Source organism: Carettochelys insculpta, chromosome 7 (genome assembly GCF_033958435.1).
Source record: "Carettochelys insculpta isolate YL-2023 chromosome 7, ASM3395843v1, whole genome shotgun sequence".
In the NCBI taxonomy this organism is placed as follows: Eukaryota; Metazoa; Chordata; order Testudines; family Carettochelyidae; genus Carettochelys; species Carettochelys insculpta.
The window spans coordinates 35,078,363-35,098,787 of NC_134143.1; positions in this window are offsets into that span (position 1 = coordinate 35,078,363).

A 20,425-nucleotide genomic window follows, 5' to 3' on the forward strand; every position below is an offset into this window, starting at 1 on the left:
GCTCACAGAGGGTGTAGCACTGCAGGCTGGATAAGCAGCTCGGGCTCATTAGCAGGCAGCCAGCAAGAGAGCTTAATCAAGCTCCTGGGTCTGGTTAAGGTCTCCGGGCTTCCAATAAAAGGTTTCCCCCCAGGCAACAGGAGGAAGGAGTGGAGCGGTGTGCAAGGAGGAAAGCGGCTAGAGGTGAGCAGAGTAGAGCAAGGCAGAGCTGAACAGTGCAGAACAACTCAATGGGGTACAAAGGTGAAGGTACCAGAGGAAAGTGGTGGGTGAAGTGGCCCAGGGAAGGGTTGCTGCGGTAGGGCAGAAGCAAAAGCCCCATCAGCCCCCTCTTCCCTAGGGGCCCTGGGCTGGAGGCCAGAGTAGTGGGTGGGTCCCCAGGAGGGCTACCTGGCTGGTGAAACCAGAGCAACTCAAGACCTGTGGAGGGGGCCTACTCCGCCCCCCCACGTAGGAGTGGCCTGTGATGAGAATGGTTCGGTAAGTGAAGACTCTTGCCTTAGGGAAGATCCAAGGCAGAAAAGGGACCCCCCTGAGTCTCTGAGGCACATAAGAAATGGCCAGGAAGTGCAGAAGTCCAAGGGGACTGATGAGGAATCCATCACAGTATGTATGTGCTCTTCAGGTAACACAGCTGAATTTTTTTTTCTTTTTAGGAGAGAGAGAGATGTACACATTCTCTTGGTGTATAAGCTCAGGACAGCATAGGAGGCTCTGAGGAAGATACCAGGGGCCAACTAAAAAAAAAAAGGTAACTTGAAAAGGGGCATGGCAATTTTAAATTCCTCTGGGAGAGTCATCTTGGATGAGTAGAAGAGTTTAGCATCCCATCTCATGGTCCGTTTCTACTAGCATTATTTTGCTATGCCTGTACAGTGGGGAAAAAGAGAGGTGATTAAGATGGCCAAATGGTGGCTCCCATAGTGTGCAGAGCTGTGGTGGCGGAAGACATTTGTGTGTGAAAGTCGTGGGAGCTGGATGAAGAACTTTTCATAGTGTCACATGCGATACCTGTACTTTCACAATTGCTGTTCTGGAAATAATTGTTGTTCACAGGATGTGACGGACAAGGTCTTGTTCTTATTTCCACATTGCCCAGACATGACTGCTTTAGGTTTTATTCTTTGCTACTAGCAGCACAAGGCGCAATACTACTTCAGTCAGGAACTAGAAGCGACTTCATCTCCACTGGGCATCCCTTTGGCCTACTACCAGTCAGTGCGTAAAATGGGGGCCCCATAGAGGGTGCAGTTTTGCACTGCTGAAGCAAATGAAAATCAACAGAAGTTTAATAGGGCCCTTACTGTTATCCTGTCTGAAAAGTGAGGTGGGGATGAGAAGCGCAATTACACACAGACACCTTCTCTTGAGGCGCATAGCTAGGAATGGTAATGCTCTCAAGCAAAACTACTGGCTGTTAAACAAAGCTGGTTAACGCAATTAATTTTTACTACTCTATTTTGTCATTTTGTTTCTGTGTAGTGGCACGAGTCAAAGAACCAGAAGGAAAAACTCATTCTGCTCTGGGTAATGAAACAACAACTGTCGAGCTAGTCATGCACAGAGACATTCTTGATGCAGAGTGAATGGAAACTGCATGTTTTCAAGCAGAGCTGTGTGGGATTTAAAGGCTTCTTTATGAAAAACAAAACAAATGCAGTTCAACTTGGTGGGTTTGGGGAAAAAGTAATGATAAGTAAAAGGAGAACACTCCAAAGAGTGAGTGACTGTGTGACAGAGAATCAAGCCATTAAATCAGCTACTTTGGTTCCATCTCTGGTTGTGCTATCAGATAGAAATCTGACTGTCTCTAAAACATAAATATTGGCACCCAATGCCTATAGGGCAAACAGCAGTTGATTTATATGCTTTCCCAAGCAAGTTCCTGGGGGTATGCGAGAAAAGCATTCAAATGCCACTAGTAGTGGTTAATGGCAGAGGGCATGGTGTAATGCTTCCAGCCAACTTGGAAAGGGCAACATCTCTCATTGCATTGACGGCATCAGTGAGCTTTCACTTGAGACCCAAGTTAAAATTAAAGATGACTGAAACCTTGTGACTATTGTACCACTGAGTAAAGGTGAACAATCATGCTACACTCCCCTTTTGAAATTTTATGCCCCTTCAGGAGGCCTGCCCCCCCCTCCCCGGTTTTCTCATCCCTAGCCTCAAGGATGCCACCTGGGACTCTGGTGGCCCTTTAAGCAGCCTCAGGCTCCAGCAGCTGCCACAGCTGCTGCAGTATGAGCAGTAGCATCTGGGAGCCCCAGGCCCTTTTAAATCCACTGGGTCCTGGGGAAGTTGTTCCCTTTGTACCCCCAGCACACAGGTGGTGGGCCTGCATGAAGAGGCGCACTGGCAAGGACATTTGTGAAAATACAGAATAAACTGGCTTCTGCAGTTTGGCTGGAGACAGGACATGTGGGTAGTGTAGCAGATCAGTCTGCAGCTGACAGGTGCCTGGGGGAAGGGGAACATTTTGGGCATTGGAGGAACCCCTCTTCTCTTCCCCTTGTAAGTTCCCAGTCTTGCAGGCTGCATAGGCAGCTGGAGCTCCTAAGAGCCTGAGAGACTTGGTTAGTCACAGGTGCTTCTATAAAAGGCTCTCTCCAGGCAGTGTTGGGGGGCGGGGTGTGGTGCCCAGAGAGAGCAGGTGTGGAGAACAGAGCAGACAGACCAGTCCAGTTCAGTACCAAGGGCAGCACAAGCACAGCGGCACGGTACTGGTGAAAAGGCCCAGGGGGAGAGAGCTGCCATGGGGAAGGGGCAAAAAGCTCCACTGGCTCCCTCCCTGCCTAGGATCCCTGGGCTGGAGTCCCGGGCAGTGGGTGGGACTGGACTCCCCACTTCCCTCCTGGAAGGGCTGACCAACTGGGATAGGGCCAGAACAGCTCAAGGCAGGAGGAGAAGGGAACCTCCTCCACCCCAAATTCGGACTGGCCTACGATGAACATGGCTTGGTAAAAGGAGACCCTTGTCTCTAGGAAGCCCCAGGGCAATGAAGGGGGCCTCTGAGTCTGAGGCCCACAAGGAGCCACCTGGAAGCACAGGACCCTTTAGGGATGGTCAGTCAGTTTGTCACAGTGGATATAAGGCTCTTAACTAATTTTCACTAGATAAAGATCAAGGATCTCTTTGCTTTCTGCTTGAAATACACATACGTCATTGAAGCAGCATCTGTTGCAGAACGTGTTTTGTGCAGCTTTTAGGGCTTTCCGTCTTACAACTATCCCAGGTATTTCTTTTTTGGGACAGTGTCTAGAGTGGGACTGGAAGTAGGTATAGTAAAGGCACTGATGCCCACAGGTACATGTCACCTCTAACGTAGGGCTCTAGCTAAATGTTGCTATTTATCCCTTACTTACCTTTATCGGCAGTAGGGACTTTCTCACCTATTTTGAACTTTGCTTTGCTTCCACATTGCTTGTGAGTACAAATTCAAGCATCGAGTTTGATCTACATAGCTTCACATGGTTTGGGAACTGGCTTCTTCAGAAACCACCTCACTGCTTGTTTACATGGTAGTTGAATTAATGTCTGCAATAAAATTTTTAGTATTACACTTAAGCTTTCCTAATTCTGAAAAACAATTTTCCTGTTCGGAGTGGTACAATGGTATTGCCTTCATAGAATACAGTGTTTCTCAACTTTATATAAAAAGTGTCCCCTCTTTTTAAAAACAAACAAACAAAAGGGACCCCTAAACTTGTCTCACTTACTTCTAAGGGTACATGTACCACTGGTTGAGAAACATGGTCTTAAAATAGTCCTGAGGTCTTGAAACAAGTGCCAGTCAACTTTTCCAGATTACTGTGTACTTTTCATGAGTCAGATTTGTTTTGCAAACACTAAGTTACACCTCGCTTCAAAAATACTTAACAAAAACATGCAAACCTATCACAGACAACTACTACTAAAAACTTGCTGAATTTCTACCATCTTACTATCGAATGAATTGGACTAGAAATGGCGCATGGAGTAGTAGTAAGTCATTGTCTGAACTTTTTAGATTGTACTGACTTTACCAGTTGAGTTGAAGTACCCTCTGGAAGACCTCAGTGTACCCTCAAGGATACACACATTCGTGTTGAGAAACACTAATATATTTTTCTTAATGTATGTATTGGATAGTTTTTATAGAAAGCAAACATTCATTTTCCATTAAATGTAGGTACAGTTTACACAGCTCATTGTCCTGCATATTTTAGGTTGTTATACTTATTAATACAATGCAAGATGAATTGTGATATACTCACTTGAAGTGTTCAGCTTTCAATGACATCTCAGTTTGGATAGAAAGTGACATATATATAAATAAAACATCAGTATTTGCTTCATAATTGGAGAGTTACTGGTAAGCTATGAGAAGAATACTTGTCAAAAATAATAGCTTCCAGCTGTTATTTCAGCAAAGTTACATAATTTGAGGGGGAAAAACATGCTTTGACACTTGAATCTTCATACTAACTCAGAGTGACAAATAAGCCTATAAATGACAGGGAAGTTGAAAAAAATCAATATTATAAAGCAACAGAAAACTGTTTTGGCTCTGATCAGGTAATCTTCTAGCAGAACATTAATTGTGATGAAAATATGATGCTAACATTATGGCTGGGTCTACACTAGCAAGCTCTTTCAGAAAAGGAGGCCCTTTTTCTAAAGAACCTGCATAGCATCTACACACGCAATGCGTTCTTTTGACCTGAACTCAGAAGAACATGGCACTTTTTTTCCAGCAGCCCTCTTCCTCTCCCAGATGAGGAATAGCGTTTTTTTCTGAAAGATATTTTTTTTTTGGGGAAAGAACGTGTATAGATGCCCTGGGGAAACCAATTTTTTTCCCCTACACTTTTCTATCTTCTTTCTTCTAACTCTAAAATACAGTCTGTACCCCTGCATTATTTTCAGGGATCAGATGCAATGGTAGGAAATGGGACGCTCAAAGGATGGCCAGTTGAGAATAGTCATTGCGCCTGTGTTAGCAATATAATGTGAGGGAAGACAAAAAGTCTTCTTTCTGAGATTTTCTATACTCTTTCTTCTAATTTTGAGGGTCCCTGTATTATTTCCAGGGATTGGCATATTTTCAGGGATCGGGAGGGTAATGAGGAAAACGCAGTGTGGGAAGATGTCATAGACCAGTGAGCATACCCAGAATGCTATGAGAATGAGGGAACTGTGGGAAAGGTTCCCACAATGCACTACTGCAACAGTGGATTTTAGCCAATGTGGCAGCAATAAATTGACTCTGTGAGGACCATGTGGGAAGTGAGGATGCTCAAATTCAAACTTGTAAATTCCAGAATTACAAAATCAATATTAAAGAGTTTGAATGTATCTTGTACTGTAGACACAACCAAAGTCATGGGACCATTCTCTGGCTTGCCCTGAAAGAGCAGAGATGAAAAGTGCCTCAACTGGAGGGCTGAGTCTCAACGCAAAAGTGGATCACAGGTGGATTCTGGTTGGCAGAACTACAGGGAAGAAAGAGGTGCTCCTATGCACAAAACAAGTACACTGGCTGCTGAGTCACTTTTGCTACAACCAGCAATTAATGTAAAGCATTGGGACTTCCCCAACATTGATTTCTTTGTGTAAGGCAGGCATCTTGCCTGCTTTATTGTCTATTTCTGGATCTGAAGAAGTGGGTCTGCCCCACAAACGCTCATTGCCTAATAAATTATTTTGTTAGTCTTTAAAGTGCTACATGGCAGCTCGTTTGTTTAGTGAAGATACAGACTCTTTGACGGTTTTGTTGAAGTATGCATTGGATCTCTCTTTATCTTAATATCAAACAACTTCCACTCCTAACATCACAGTGATTACTGATCATTAACAGTGAGTTCTTAAGTAACTATATCCTCACTAATGACTGACTGAGTGAAGTTTATGACTATGGATTTCAATGTAGCCCTAAACAGAAGGTAGCTGGAGTATCAACTAAATATAAATTTTCACAGAGATAAAACATAACTTGGGAGGAGAAACAAACTCCTTGAGTTAAAGATAATTACCTTAGTGTGTATGCAGGCCACCTAATGTCCCATGGAAAAATTAAATGCCATTATAACTAACTGAATGTGATTAACAGCTAGTGAATCTGGACCTTCAATAATTAGCTAAGTGCTCCGAGCATGGAGAAATTAGAAAATAAGCTCTGTGGCATGCTTTGGCAAGGTTCCAAGTGTATACAGCACTACCTGGTGGAGGGTTTGAGATAACATCGAGTGGAGTGTATGGTGAAATGCTATGAGTATTGAAAGAAAAATGTGAGTAAAGAGACGTATTTTTTTCTGTCCAAATATACAGCTGTATATCCTATATCACAGATGATGTAATTAGTTAAGAATTTGCATGCATAAATATTAAGAATTCCTTTGGTTTACCAGTTCTTTCCAGAAGCCTCCTCCAATGGTTCAATGCTTGGTAATAAGCTCTTTGTGTGTGTTGTAATATTTTATAGGCTTCAGCTTTGCGCCTTACAATTAGTCAGATTGTTCAGGCAGAGATAACAAACCTTATTGATGAAATATATGGATTTTAACAAGAATTGGGCTGTAATCAACCATAGCTAGTCCTTCAGGTTCTAATGTCACACAGTTGGGTACACAGAATGTATGAATTTCTGTAATAGTGCCATTTTTGCACTCTGTAGAAATGAGCTAGTATGTGTATCCTAACGAGTGAAAACTGCTTATTTGAGAGGAGTAAACTTTGTTCAAACTGTTTCAAGTGTTTTGATTAGGTGTTTGGTTTTGTATTTAACCAATCCCTCCACCCCTGAAAACAAACCCAGCTGGAACCAATTGGGTGGACAGTTCTTTTGTTTCACATTTAGGCAGAAATCTCCCCCAGTCATCCCCTCGGGATATTTCAGCGGAAACCTAAAATAAAATAAGGAGGACAAGAATTGACAGTCCTAGTATTTCTACAGTAAGAAACAAGTAGAAAAGAAATCAGATTTTCCTTCTTCATCCATAAAAGAACCAAAAAATAAAAAACCCTATTTTGCCTCTTATTGACTCACCTTTGAAAATAAAAAAATGGATGCAGAACATCTTTCATTCCTCATCAACTCATTTGTGCTGAATGAACTCATCCAGTAAGTTTTGATATGCTTTCTCTGCAATACCTTTCAAATTTATTAAATGCCATTTTAAGCCCCTCACTGTCCAATCACTTTTTATAATAAAAAAGAGCAAATAGAGGGGAAAATTATTTATTAATTTGAATATGAAAAAACTTGAATTGATCATGTTTGCAAGACTTTTGAGCTTGCTTTCTGCAAACACTCAAGCTTTACTAGAGGGACCAATACTGAAAATTGGAAATGAAGTTCAAATGCTTGAATGTTTTGAAAGCGTATTCAAATTTGATAGTTGATTTACTATTACAATTCATACAATATTATTTGATTACAGTCGTGAGTGAATCAGGGCTTTCAAACTATCCCATGTGACTTGTGCAACGAACCTTTGCAAATCAAATTTCAATTGTTTTACAAATGGTCCAAAGACCAATACTGCAGAAATTCACACGTGAATTTGACTAGTATGAGAATTCAGGGATCTATAAGGGTCAGTTCATGGACAGGGGAAAAGGAAAAGAAATTTAATTGAATGAACCTATGTATTATTTGCTCAATAACAGTCCAAACAATTGCTTTTGAAGGGAGATTTAATAAAGTGAATATAGCCTCCTGCCTCTCAATGCCATTTTGATGTTGTGCTTTTATGAATGTTCTTTCACAAACTGACGTATGAGGGCAGAGGGCAGCAGGCTGAATGCCAGTTGATGATAGTATGCATACACAGACTTCTTTTTTCACAACATTTAAAGTTAGTCAGATGTTAGAAAAAAAGCATAGACAATGGTAAACAGATAATGCCTTTCTTTGTCTTTCTGTTCCTGAAGAAGTATTAGGTGAGTAAAACCATTGGTGAGCCCATTTGGTTTTGTCGCTATAGCAATATTAACTCAGGCTCACATGTAACCTCTCTCCCCTGTACTCATAAATTGTCTATTGCAGGATCCCAAATGGGGTGACAGGTCCAAGCCTGGAGCCAAGCAGAGTTACAAGGTTGAAGCACAATTGCTTTACAACATAGGCATGGACACAGGCATGCTCCAAGTGTCTGCCAAAAAGTTTCCTATAATCCCATGGGATGACTTGTCTGTTCTTCAGACTCTTATGTGTGATGAACATTTGTGTTTTTCCTATGCCTTAGCAGAGGGAAAGCTGGTGAGGAAGAACACGGGAAGGGCACAAGAGGTTTGGTGGCAGTGGCAGGAGTCAAAACCCCCATCCTCATGGGCAATGGGGTGCAGGTGGGGAATCAGAGCAACAAAGTCCTGCTCCCCTGGCTCCTGAACGCATCACTGCACTTCCCTTTGCTGAGTGCAGGGTAGGGTGAGTGGTCATTGGATTAGGATTTGGATACACATAATGCAATATAGACACTAGAGTCTCAGGTTGGAATCAAGGATTCAACAGTTTCTAACCCAAGTTTTCTTTTTGGCAGTCCACTTGATAACGAGTAGGATGTCTTCATGCCACCTTCCTATTTGTGAGTCTGTTGATGTCTGATCAGCCCAGCTCTGGAGCCGCAGATCTTATCACAGAAGAGGCAGGTGTTAGTACCTGTTGGAAAGTGTGGGGCAACTTTTGATGCTCTCTTCTTCTTCTTCTCCACCAGCACTTGTCTGCGCTGTGACAAGACCCTTCGAACTGTGCCACCCTCTCACAGATTACTGCTGTCCACTGGGGACGGTCTTGGGCAAGGTTTTCCCAAGTGTTGACACTGATGCTGCACTGTTTCATGTGTGCCTTCAGCATGTCCTCATTTTGCTTCTGCTGGCCTCCAACGCTCCTCTGTCCTTCCTCTAATTCGGAAAACAATCTGTTTTGGGAAGCACTGATCAGACATCTGAACCACGTGACCAGTCCAATGATAACAGCTTCAATGCTGGTCATGTTCAACTCTTCCAGGACGCTAGTGTTTGTGTGCCTATCCTCCCCAAGAGATATTTCGGACTCGCCTGAGGCAGCATTGATGATATTGTTCAAGTGCCTTCAAATGACTCTTGTACATTATCCAGGTTTCATATGGTATACAAGGAGCTTTGTCATGGAATACCTGTCCTGGTTCTCAAAGACCCTTTGTCTCAGGTGGGTGAGAGCAGAGCTTGCACTGCTCAAATGATGCATCAATGTTGACTTTAGCAGAAAGATGACTTCCAAGGTATGGGAAGTACTCCAGTTTCCAGCAGTTCTCCATCAAGTTCAACAGAAGGTGCATGAGATTGTCCCATCGGTGAAGGTTGGTGGAGTACCTTGGTCATTTTGATGTTTGTTTGGTTTACAAGTGAGTGTAGGGCTCAAGCTCTAGGTTAACAAACCTAAGGTCTGCTACCTCAAGTTCTACTAACTCTGGGCTTATATTACAATTTAGATGTACTCTTTTTGATAGTCATTACTAGCCCACAAGTTGCATACTGTCAGATAAGCCCATTTTGGTGCCTAGGTTGCATTGAAACTCCAGTGGGTGTTGGAAGCCTGTGCCCTTCAAACTCCTTTGAAAATCCCAGCATTTATGAACAAACAAGATTAGAACTCAGGTAGAATTCTTTTAGCTCCAGTAATTTATAATATGAAAAGGATGTTGAGGCAAGATGTGGCTTTTATTTTTTCTACTTCCTCATTATAATGTGTTCAGAATTGAATAAACACAATATGGCCCATCAAAAACAATTTTAACCTCAGCAATAGGAAAAATACCCATGAGATATAAATTCCATTATGCAAATGATTTATTCCTTGGTATTTTATTGCAACTGAGTTTTGCTGCTCCATTTCCAAGCTAACTTCTTTATGTATATAGCTGTGAAACTTGATAGAACTGTTTAAGAAAATGCAATCCCTTTACGTTAGGCTGTATTCTTGTGATGTGTTATGAACTCGATTACACCTAACATACTTTACTTTAGAATAACTGCATGCAGAAATAGCAGAGCAGCTGTTTTTTTCTTTTAGGAGCTAACCTCTGCTTAATCAACTCTCTCTCAATAATAATAATAAAACAAGCATTTTAAACCTAGAGCTGAAGTTGTTGGAATGTCTCAAGCCTGGAGCCTCTTGGATTGGCCAGATCAGAAATAGAGAGAGATGAGTAACCTACTAGAGTGCATGTGCACAATCAATGACCTTTCAAACTGAAAAGTAACAGTTGTTGTGATGGTAGGGAGCCAAACAAGTGGTCTCACATGAAGTGCGGATGAAGTGCCATCTGCTGGACTAGGCAGCTGTGTTTTGGTCTTGCCATGCTCAGATTTCTTGTCTTATGTTGGAGAATTCTTTGGGCTTAAGGTGAACTACTCTGAGGAAACCATTGCCCTTCATCTCACCTGGCCTTTTCTTTTAAGTTATCGGGTGTGTCTGTCTCTGGCTCACTCATTTGCAGGTGGCCAACAGACTTGCTGGGCCCCAGGGCAAGGCAGAGGAGAGGGGTGGCTGTACACCCACAGAAGGAGGCTGGTGCTAGCCTCCCCAGGTGGTACTCAGTGCCACCTAGAGCAGGTTGTGGAGGGCTCCAGAGGTGGTTTAAAGGACCTGGGGCTCCATCCTCCACCACTGCTGTAATAGCAGCAGTTGCCAAGAGCTCCGGGCCCTTTTGAATCACTGGACTTTGAAGTAGTTGACCCCTTTGCCCCTCCCCCTCTCCTGTTGGCAGGCTTGCTTGCTCACTTTCACAGCTTTGCTCCAAGTAAGCTAGCTTCCTTTTGGCTAAGGGCTACTGTACATATGGGTTGTCTTGGAAGTTGCTGTTTTGAGGCTTCCCTCCTCTGTCCGAGCAGATTTTTCAAATGTCTGGAAGTTAAACAGCGCACATGCTGCAGCTCAGAAAGAGTCCTGAGTGGTCCCTGCTCTGCAGCCCTAGCTGCTGGATCCCTCTAGAAAGTTGGCAACTCTAGCGATAAGATAGTCCCCTCCGCAAAACGGACACAAATTGATATCTTTGCTTATCTCAGCCTGCCATAATGTAAGCATTCTGTGGACAGATACTTCCTAGTTTGTGAAACTTCATTTTTGAAATAAACATCTGTGGTTAGAGCTCCATAACTTTTGGATAACTGCAGAACAGCCCGATTCAATGATAGGCTTTGAAAAAATTCCCAATATTTTCAATGCCAAATGTTTGAAATTCATGGATCAGACTCATGAAAAATCATCAGATTGACTTTAAAATCATGTTGCCATGTAAAAATAATATATTTAATATTTTATATTTGCCTTTTGCTTTGTCTTTATGTACATCAGAGTCACATTTTGAAGATTTCTCCACAGTCACAAGGGATAGAAATTTTATTTTGCTTTAAGAATGGAGGCTGAAATCAGCCTCTATCCAATTGATTCCAAAAGCTGAGGCTTGAAGGAAAAGTATATTTATTGCAAGACTCATGACTTGGCAACACAGGCTCTTACAATGAGTGCAATCTTTTGGTAATTTCTAGAGGAAAGTGTTTTGATAAAAATGTTAAACCATTTTAAAGTTAGGCTTTTCCCTCACCCTTTGATTTTCTCCATCCCTGTGTCCTCCACCGTGGAAATGGTATCCACCAACTGTATTTACACAGTTCTGAATGTAAATTAACTCATTCGTACTAGAAATGGATCTTAGTTGGAAAGTTAGAATCTTTATCCAGATTCAGAAACCTCTCCCACAAAATTCATGATGTGTTCAGATCTGTGGTTGCTTCTGTCTGTTAGCCTGATGGAGGCAATGGTGACACTTGTTACAATAATTTGCCAACATATCCAACTGCCCAGGATTCCGAATGTTTTCATATCTTGCATATGTGTTCATAGCAAAGCTTGGGACATCCTGTTGTTTCTTTGGCTGGCTTCCGTATAATGCATCATTGGGTATGTATCTTTCTTTGAACCTATTCAAATGGCCCAGCCAGTGCAGTCCACATTTTTCTGAGCTGGTCCGTCACAGTTGGTAGATTTACCTTTTGAAGATCCTCTGCAATGGTGACTTTATCTTGCCATTTGGTGCCAAGAATATGGCATAGACATGGGAGGAAAATGTTAACCATCTCTCTTGATGAGTCGAAGTTATCCATGTGTAGTACCCAGAGGCACCGACACCTCATCTGGGGTGAGTGAAGTCTCTGCTCTATAGCCTGAGCTGAGAGCCAGCTAGGGTAGAGTGCAGGGCTTTAGACCCTGTGCTTGCAGGTTCTATTCCTGGTGCTGGCAGCCCAAGTCTGTCAGTGTTACATGTTTCCTCACCATTTATCAAAGTGCAGAGGACTCAAGGGTGGTACGCTAGCATTTTGGTCTTGATGGTAAGCGTTGATGTCTTCGATGCTCTTTTTTAGTCTAATAGTGGTGGCAGTGTTTTCAATGTGAACATTTAGTTTTTGATCCAGTGAAAGGCTGGTGGTCACTGTAGTACCTTAATAGCTGAACTTTCAGACTAATTTTATCCGGATTGCATAAGGTTATTGAAGGACGTTGTGGACTCCATGATCCTAATATAACCATCATACTCATCTCTTGCTATATGAGCACAATTGGTTCCCAAATTTCTGCTCGTGGGGTAAAACTCATAAGAGCAACACTAAATTCCCATTAAAACGCATGTAAAAGTCTCCAATTCGCTCCAAGTGATTGTAACTTGACATAAACCAGTTGAGTTTTGGTACTTTTCCGATGTATTTGAATATTTTGGCACCAGAAATAGGAAGTAGTGTACATATGTAGAGCAGGGATTCCCAACCTATGGGTCAAGTATCAGAGGGGTGGCTGTGTTAGTCTGGATCTGTAACAGCAATGAAGGGTCCTGTGGCACCTTATAGACTAACAGAAAAGTTTTGAGCATGAGCTTTCGTGAGCACAGCATCTGATGAAGTGAGTCTGTGCTCACGAAAGCTCATGCTCAAACCTATGGGTCGGGACCCAAATATGGGTCTCGTTAGATTTGTTAAAAGTTGCCAGCTGGGCAGGTCCCAGCTGCATGCCTGAGGCAGCAGTGTTATCAACAGAAAGAGCTGCTGGAGATGGCAGCTACCTCTGTCACTAGGGAGAGATATTACCTTATGCCTAGGTGCTGAAACCTTAACACTTGAGTTAATTGCTGGGAGCAGGAGGGCTGGGGGAGCCACCCCACCTAGCAGCCCCAGTGACAAGGCTGCAGGAGGAGGAGGAGGAGTGTCTAAGGTGGGGCTGTTGAGGGATGCAGGGGGGTCTGAGTCTGGGGGAATTTTGGGGCTGCTGGGGGGCTCTAAGGATGGGGATGCTTTGGGGTTGCTGGGGGGGGGCTCCAAGGCTGCGGACAGTTTTGGGATCTTGGGGTGGGTGGATTAAAACTTGGCTTAGGGTGAGGCCTGCGGGGCGGGTGGGAGGGGTCTAATACAGTATACCCTCAAGCTACTCAGGGGTAATTCCTGCAACCCCTGCATAACTCAAATTTTCCTGCAAGGGGTGGGGAGCCAGAAACCACCAGGGCTGGTCAGTTGCCTGGCTCCGAGAGTGACAGGAGCTGGGCAACTGGGGCGGGCTGGTTCCAGTCTCCCCATGGCTTGCGGGGCCAGGAAACTGATCAGCTCATGGCTGGTCAGTTTCATGTTCCTGCCATTGCAGGGGAGGGAACCAGGCTAAGAGCCTTCTCCCACTCTTCCCTCAGCTTCAGGGCTGTCAGACAGTTGCTTGTCTGAGGGAAGGGAGGGAGAAGGCTCCAGCTGCGGGACTGTGGGTCTCCCCACCCCCTGCCTGGGACTCCGCAGCTGGCTCCACTCCAGGCAGGGGACTGCAGGTCTCCCCACCCCCAGCCAGGCACCCCACGGCTGAAGCAGAGCTGCGGGTCTCCCAGCCTCCCGGCCAGGGACCCTATGGCTGGCTCCACTCCAGCCATGGGGCTGCGGGTCTCCACGACCCTGGCAAGAGACCATGCTCATATAAGCAGGGGAAGTTCACTCATATAGAGAATAAAGGTAGGTATATATGTTCCTCATTTTAGTGAGTACTCCTTAGTAAAGTACTTGTTAAACAAGGGATGAGTGTACTTAATACTGATAGTCAGAGCAAATTCCTGACAGGAACTTGAAAGGTGGCCCATGAGTTTTTGTAGCAGACTTTCATTGTGAGCAATGATGGCAGCATCATCAACAAATAAGAGTTCCCTTTTTAAACTTTAAGTCAGGACAGGTTGAAAAGTTTCCCATCCAATGCTGTGTGGAGAGACACTCCACATTTCATGTCCTTAAATGCACAGTTCAAGAGTACCAAGAAGAGGATTCCAAAGAATGTAGAGGAAGAACTCATCCTTGCTTTGCTCCACTTTACGTCTCAAAGCCAAAGTGGACCCATCAAACTGGACAGTTGTTCTTCTGGTTTTTTTTTGTAACAAATGTATAAGACTTGACAGGAGTGGTGGGCATACCATCTTTTCTAGTATTCCAAATAGACTTACTCTGCTGATGGTATCACGGTGGGCTGGGGGGGGTAGCTGTGTTAGTCTGTATTCACAAAAGTAATGAGAAGTCTTGTGGCACCTTATAAACAAATGTATGTTGGAGCATAAGCTTTCGTGGACAGAGACCCACTTTGTCAGATCTATCTAAGTGGTTCTTTGCCCATGACAGTTTGTGCTCCACAGAATCATAGGGCTGGAAGGGACCTCAAGAAGTCATCTAGTCCAGCTCCCTGTTTCAAGCAGGATCAACCCCCACTAAGTCATCCCAGCCAGGACCTTGTCAAGCCAGGACTTAAGAACCTCGAGAGATGGAGAATCCACCACCTCTCTAGACAACGCATTCCAATGCTTCACCACCCTCCTGGTGAAGTAGTTTTTCCTAATACCTAACCTTACTCTTATCTAATACCTAACCTATCTAGTATCTATCCTCCATTATATCTGTTAGCCTATAAGGTGCCACAGGATTTCTCGTTGTTTCTGCTGCCTGTTGAATACATTGGTTATGTCCACAATGGTCAGTTTTGGACAATAGTCAGTTTTGTTTTCTGTATTTTTGTTGGATTTGACAGAGAGAAAATGTCTTGTTTATTTTCGAGCCCTGAATCCATGTTGTATTTCAGGGTAGACAACATTCGCCAGCTGTTGTAGGTGAACTAATATGTAAACTCTCTTCCTGCTACACTTAAGAAAATACAGCTGTAGCTGTTGCAGTTGCTCTTTTCACTCTTACTTTTATAGAAAATGGTGATGTTTGTGTCACACATTTCTTGTGGCATCTCACCCTTTTTTCCAACATTTTTTTTAAAAGCTGAGGAAGGTATGGTAACAGTCTCTTTCCCACAGTTGAGGACTTTCACTGGGATTCCATCTTCTCCAGGAGCCTGGCCACTTGATAGGAAATCAATGGCTTTGCTTAGATGTGACGCCCACTACAGAAGAGCAGTCTCTAGCATGATCTGTAGAGCTGGGATTTGGTCTAGTGATTTGGTGGTGGTGATTTTCTTGTGTGTGTGTGACTCATAATAGTGTTTAAGCCAATGAGACAATGGCTTGCTTTTATCTGTCATGATTTCACGTCTGTGAAATTTAAGGGAGATGTTATTGACAGTGAGACCCAGAGCTTCCTTCAGGCCATCATACATGACTTGAAGTTTCCTGTATTTGAGGCCATCTGTATCTCTTCAGACCTTGATCCAGTAATGATTTACACAGCATCTGCTTGCTCACTATCCCGTGGTTTTTGCATGTCAAAGTCTCACTTGGGTGCTATATGTTAGCTTCTTTGTTGTTTTCCAGGTAGACTATGTTAATGTTGATGAGAGGTAACATTTATATCATTTTTCTTCAAAACAGTCCTTTATAAAGTCTCTTCTGCCCCACCCTCCATATTCCCAACATAGCTAAATTTGTTTCATGGAGTGTTTAAATATTTCCAGAATTCCACACATCATCTCTGGAAATACCATCACTGGACCTAACCGGGTTTCTCACAGAATCGCGGGCACTTTCTCATGCTCCTCTACTAACATCATGTATGCTATCATGTGCCAACAATGCCCAGATGCTTTGTATATTGGACAGACTTCTAACTCCCTTAGACAAAGGGTCAATGGGCACAAAACAGACATCAAAACACTCCAGATCTACAAACCAGTTAGTCAACATTTTAATGGAATGGGGCATTCTGTCAATGACCTCAAGGTATGTGTGTTACTGAAGAAGAATTATCTTACCATTCTGGAAAGGGAAACAGACGAGCTGGCTTTTATATTCAAATTTGGCACATTAACACATGGTTTAAATCAGTCAAGTAGCACTGTAGTCACTATAGGGGCTCGTCTGCATACTTGGCTCAATCTAATTCTTGACCTTCCCCCCCCAACCCCTCCACTCTGATTTGCTCACCTTGATTATCTTTTTCTGATTTGTCCTCTTTGCTTACTGTTTTTGGTTCTCTGTGTCTTAAATATTGAGTCTGTTCTGGTATGACTATGGTCTGAAGAAGTGGGTCTGTCCCACGAAAGCTCACCTAATAAACTATTTTGCTAGTCTTTAAAGTGCTACTTGACTGCTTTTTGTTTTATTACTCAATAGGAAAGCCCCCAGAACATTTAGGTTGTTGTAAATTAAGTATACATTTAACATTGCTATCTAATTTGCAGAACTTCTTAATTGCTTCAGGCCATCTTTAAACTTGTGCCTCTGAGGAAGCTCTCAAAATCATCGACTGTTGTTGTTGTTCTGTCATTAGGTGACAGAAAAGGTTCAACCTGGTGGAAGAGAACCTGCCATGAAACTCCCATTAACATTAAAAGGAGTTGCAAATGTAATTCTCTGTGTAGTAGACTTAAAATATGCCCCTTGTTTTTTATGGAATATTTACATTGCCTTTCATTGAAGCCAAAACATGCTTTACCTTACCAAAATTGCATTTTAAGAGTAAATAGTGTCTTTATTTACAGTTTTCTATTTAGAAATGTATTCTGATTTCTGTGTGTAGTATTTCTTAGCACTTTTTGTTATATAATCCTATATTATTTCAAGTATTTCTTCAAAGGAGACAAATCTCTCTCTGTTCCCTCTGTATAAATATAAAATGCAGGTATAACATATGTTTTTATAAAGGTACATCATCTGCAAAATATTCCTTGTGGAACTGATGAGGAGAATTGGGTTCAATCTTGAAACAAAAAAAAACAAATACTTCTCTCCCTGCCCCATCTGTGCTTTCACATTTTGTAATTTTTCAGCTGCTGGGAGAAATCTAATAAAGGCAGGCATTCGAAACCTTTGATTGTTGATACTTACTAGGCCGAATAAAAATAAATCTAAGAAAAAATTCAATGTCCGCAAACGAAAATGTTCTTTGTTGGGTTACTGCTAGTATTGTCAATGGCCTAAAAGCACAAATCCAAACACCCTGCCCCTTTTCTGAGGCTGCTTTACTAACTCCATTCCCCTCCTTTTGCCACTTGCTCACCCTCACTCACTTTCTCTGGCCTCGGCCATGGGGTTGAGCGGTGGGAGGAATGAGAGCTCTGGGCTGGGGCCAAGGGGCAGAGTATTGGGATGTGAGAGTGGTGAGGGGTGCAGGGGCAGGGCAGAGACTCAGGGCTGGGGCATGGGGTTGGCTATAGGCAGCTGGAGAGAATATGGGAGGAGCCTTAGAGCTGGGGTGCAGGACAGTGGGATGATGAAGGCAGCAAGGGGAGTTTGGCTCTGACCAGGAGGTACTAATGTTGAGGGATTCACAGTCAGCGGGGCTAAGTCAGCTCCCTGTTTGCCTTGGCCCTGTGCCATTTTGGCAAGCAGCCAGCACATCCCCAGCAGTTCCTGTGGGAGCCAGGTTGCTCACTGTGCTGACCCTCCCTGCAGATACCACCTCCATAGTTCCCATTGGCCACAGTTGTCCATTCCTGGCCAATGAGAGATGTGGAATCAGCACTTGTTGTAGCAGTAGCACATGGAACCCCGTGGCCACCCTCCCGACCCCAGAGGGGCTGCAGAGATGTGTCAGCTACTTCCATGAGCAGCACAGGACCAGGGCAGGCAGAGGGACCTGCCTTAGACCTACTGTGCCATTGGAATTTTAGCAGCCAAATGCCTCCCAGATTGCCCGCAATAGCAGCTGGGAGGGCTGGCAACCCTGCTTCTTACCTTGATTTGCTAAAAAGATCTAGTGCTGTAAGAATACATTGTTTATTCATTAGCCGTACTGAAAGGCCTGTAGCCATATTGGAAGGCCTAAGGCCTTCATCTGCACCCAGGCTGAAGGAGCAGCAGCCATTAGCTGTAAAGCAGGGTCTCAGACTCATGTTCCATCTAAATTGCATTAAAATAGTGCGGTGGTAAGCTGGTAAGAAGGAGGCCTTGTCCTAATAGCTCCCAGTATCACCAAATACAGAAAACTTAGTTTAACAGCATTTCATCTGGCAAGAAGCTCCTCTTCAATAGTTGGGGTTGTGAGATCTTTCTGCTATCATTATGATCCTTGCTTTCCTATTGTTTGTATAATCTCTGTCTGGTTTTTAATTGTTTTCATCTGCTGTATGATTTTTCTAGGTGTAAATCAATGAAGGTGGTGGGGTGGGATTGGTTAGGTAATTCTGTTACATTATAGCCGTGTCTACACATGCACGCTACTTCGAAGTAGCAGCACTAACTTCGAAATAGCGCCCGTCATGCCTACACGCGTCGGGCGCTATTTCGAAGTTAACTTCGATGTTAGGTGGCGAGACGTCGAAGTCGCTAACCCCATGAGGGGATAGGAATAGCGCCCTACTTCGACGTTCGATGTCGAAGTAGGGACTGTATAGTTGTTGCGCGTCCCGCAACGTCGAAATTGCGGGGTCCTCCATGGCGGCCATCAGCTGAGGGGTTGAGAGACACTCTCTGCAGCCCCTCAGCTCAACGGTGGCCACGTGGAGCAGCCCCTTAAAGGTCCCCTCCCCCTCCCTTCCTGTGCAGGAAGCTGAGGGAACGTGCAGGCAGCAGCCCAGACACGCGGCCAGCCTGCACGTCCCTCAGCAGCCACAGGACCATCAATGGCCGCCCGGCAGCGCCCCCAGGGGACCCCCCCCAAGGGGAGCCAGGGCAGCCAGCCCAGCCAGGTGGGCAGCCAGGCTGGCAAGCAGCAGCGGGGCCCCTCCTGGATGGAGGCCGAGCTGCGGGACCTGCTGGGACTCTGGAGCGAGGAGGAGGTGCTCCAGGTAATGGGGAGCAAGAGGCGGAACGCGGATGTGTTCGCTTGGCTGGCCGACGGCCTGGCTGCCCGGGGTCACCCTGCCCGCACTCCTGATCACGTCAGGAGTAAAGTGAAGGAGCTGCGGCAGGGTTACGCCCGGGCCCGGGATGCGGCCAGCCGATCTGGGGCCGCCCCCGTCACTTGCCCCTTTTACAAGGAGCTCAGGGACATCCTGGGCCCCTGGCACACCTCCTCCCCTCCAGCCACCCTTGATAGTTCGGCTGACGAGCCCCAGCAGGCCCTTCAGCCGGAGTCCACCCCGGAGGTAAGCCCTGCACCCCGGGGGTCCCCTCCGGAGCCCACCCCCGGGCCATCGCGGCAGGAGGAGGAGGAAGAGGAGGCTCCTCCTCCACAGAATCCGGGCTGCAGATCCTCCTCCTGCCATCCCGGAGCAGCAGCCGGGCCTCCGCCCCTCGGGGATCTCCAGACTGTGGGAGTGGACCTACAGGTATGTATCCCCCTCTGGTGTACACCCCTGGGCTTGAGGGGCGGGGGGTAATAGATATGTGTCCAGGGCCCCCCACATGCTCACATGGCCATGGCCCCAAGGACAGCAGGGCCATGTCCCTCACAGCAGTGCATCAGCCCCTGCCCCCCCACCCCGCACGACAGTGCCATGCCCCATCCCTGGGGCAGGGGGGAGCGGAACCTCGAGGGGCCCCCAGGAGGAGGGGGTGGGACACCCCGCAGCAGCAGCATGTGATGGAGTGGGGGGAGTGCAAAAGGGAGACTCAGGCTAGATATGAGCAACAAGAGCCGAATAGCTCCCAGGGGCAAAGGATGATCCTGGGGCTACAGCTGGCAGGTGACACCTCTGCCCTGAACAAAGAGGAGGGAGGAGCTGAGCTGGCTTTGAATTGGGGAGGGGAGGGCGGGGGCCACAGGTAAAGGCTAGGGGAAGGGAGAGCTGGAAGGCAGCCAGCCTGAGGAGGGGGAAAGCTGCATCCCAGAGGGCCACCCCTTGGGGTCTTCTCCCCAGGACGGGTTGGAAGGACTGTCTCTTCTGACAGCTGGTGCTGTCACTCCTGGGAGAAACTGGGCATATGTGGCCTAAGAAACCTCTCCTGTCAGACCCTGCAGAGTGAAGTGAGAGTCACTCCCACCAGGGGACGGGGTGCAGTGCAGGGGGACCCCTGAACCCCATCCATCACAGCAGCATCTCCCGGGGACGGGGATGGGGAACCTGCAGCACAGGGCT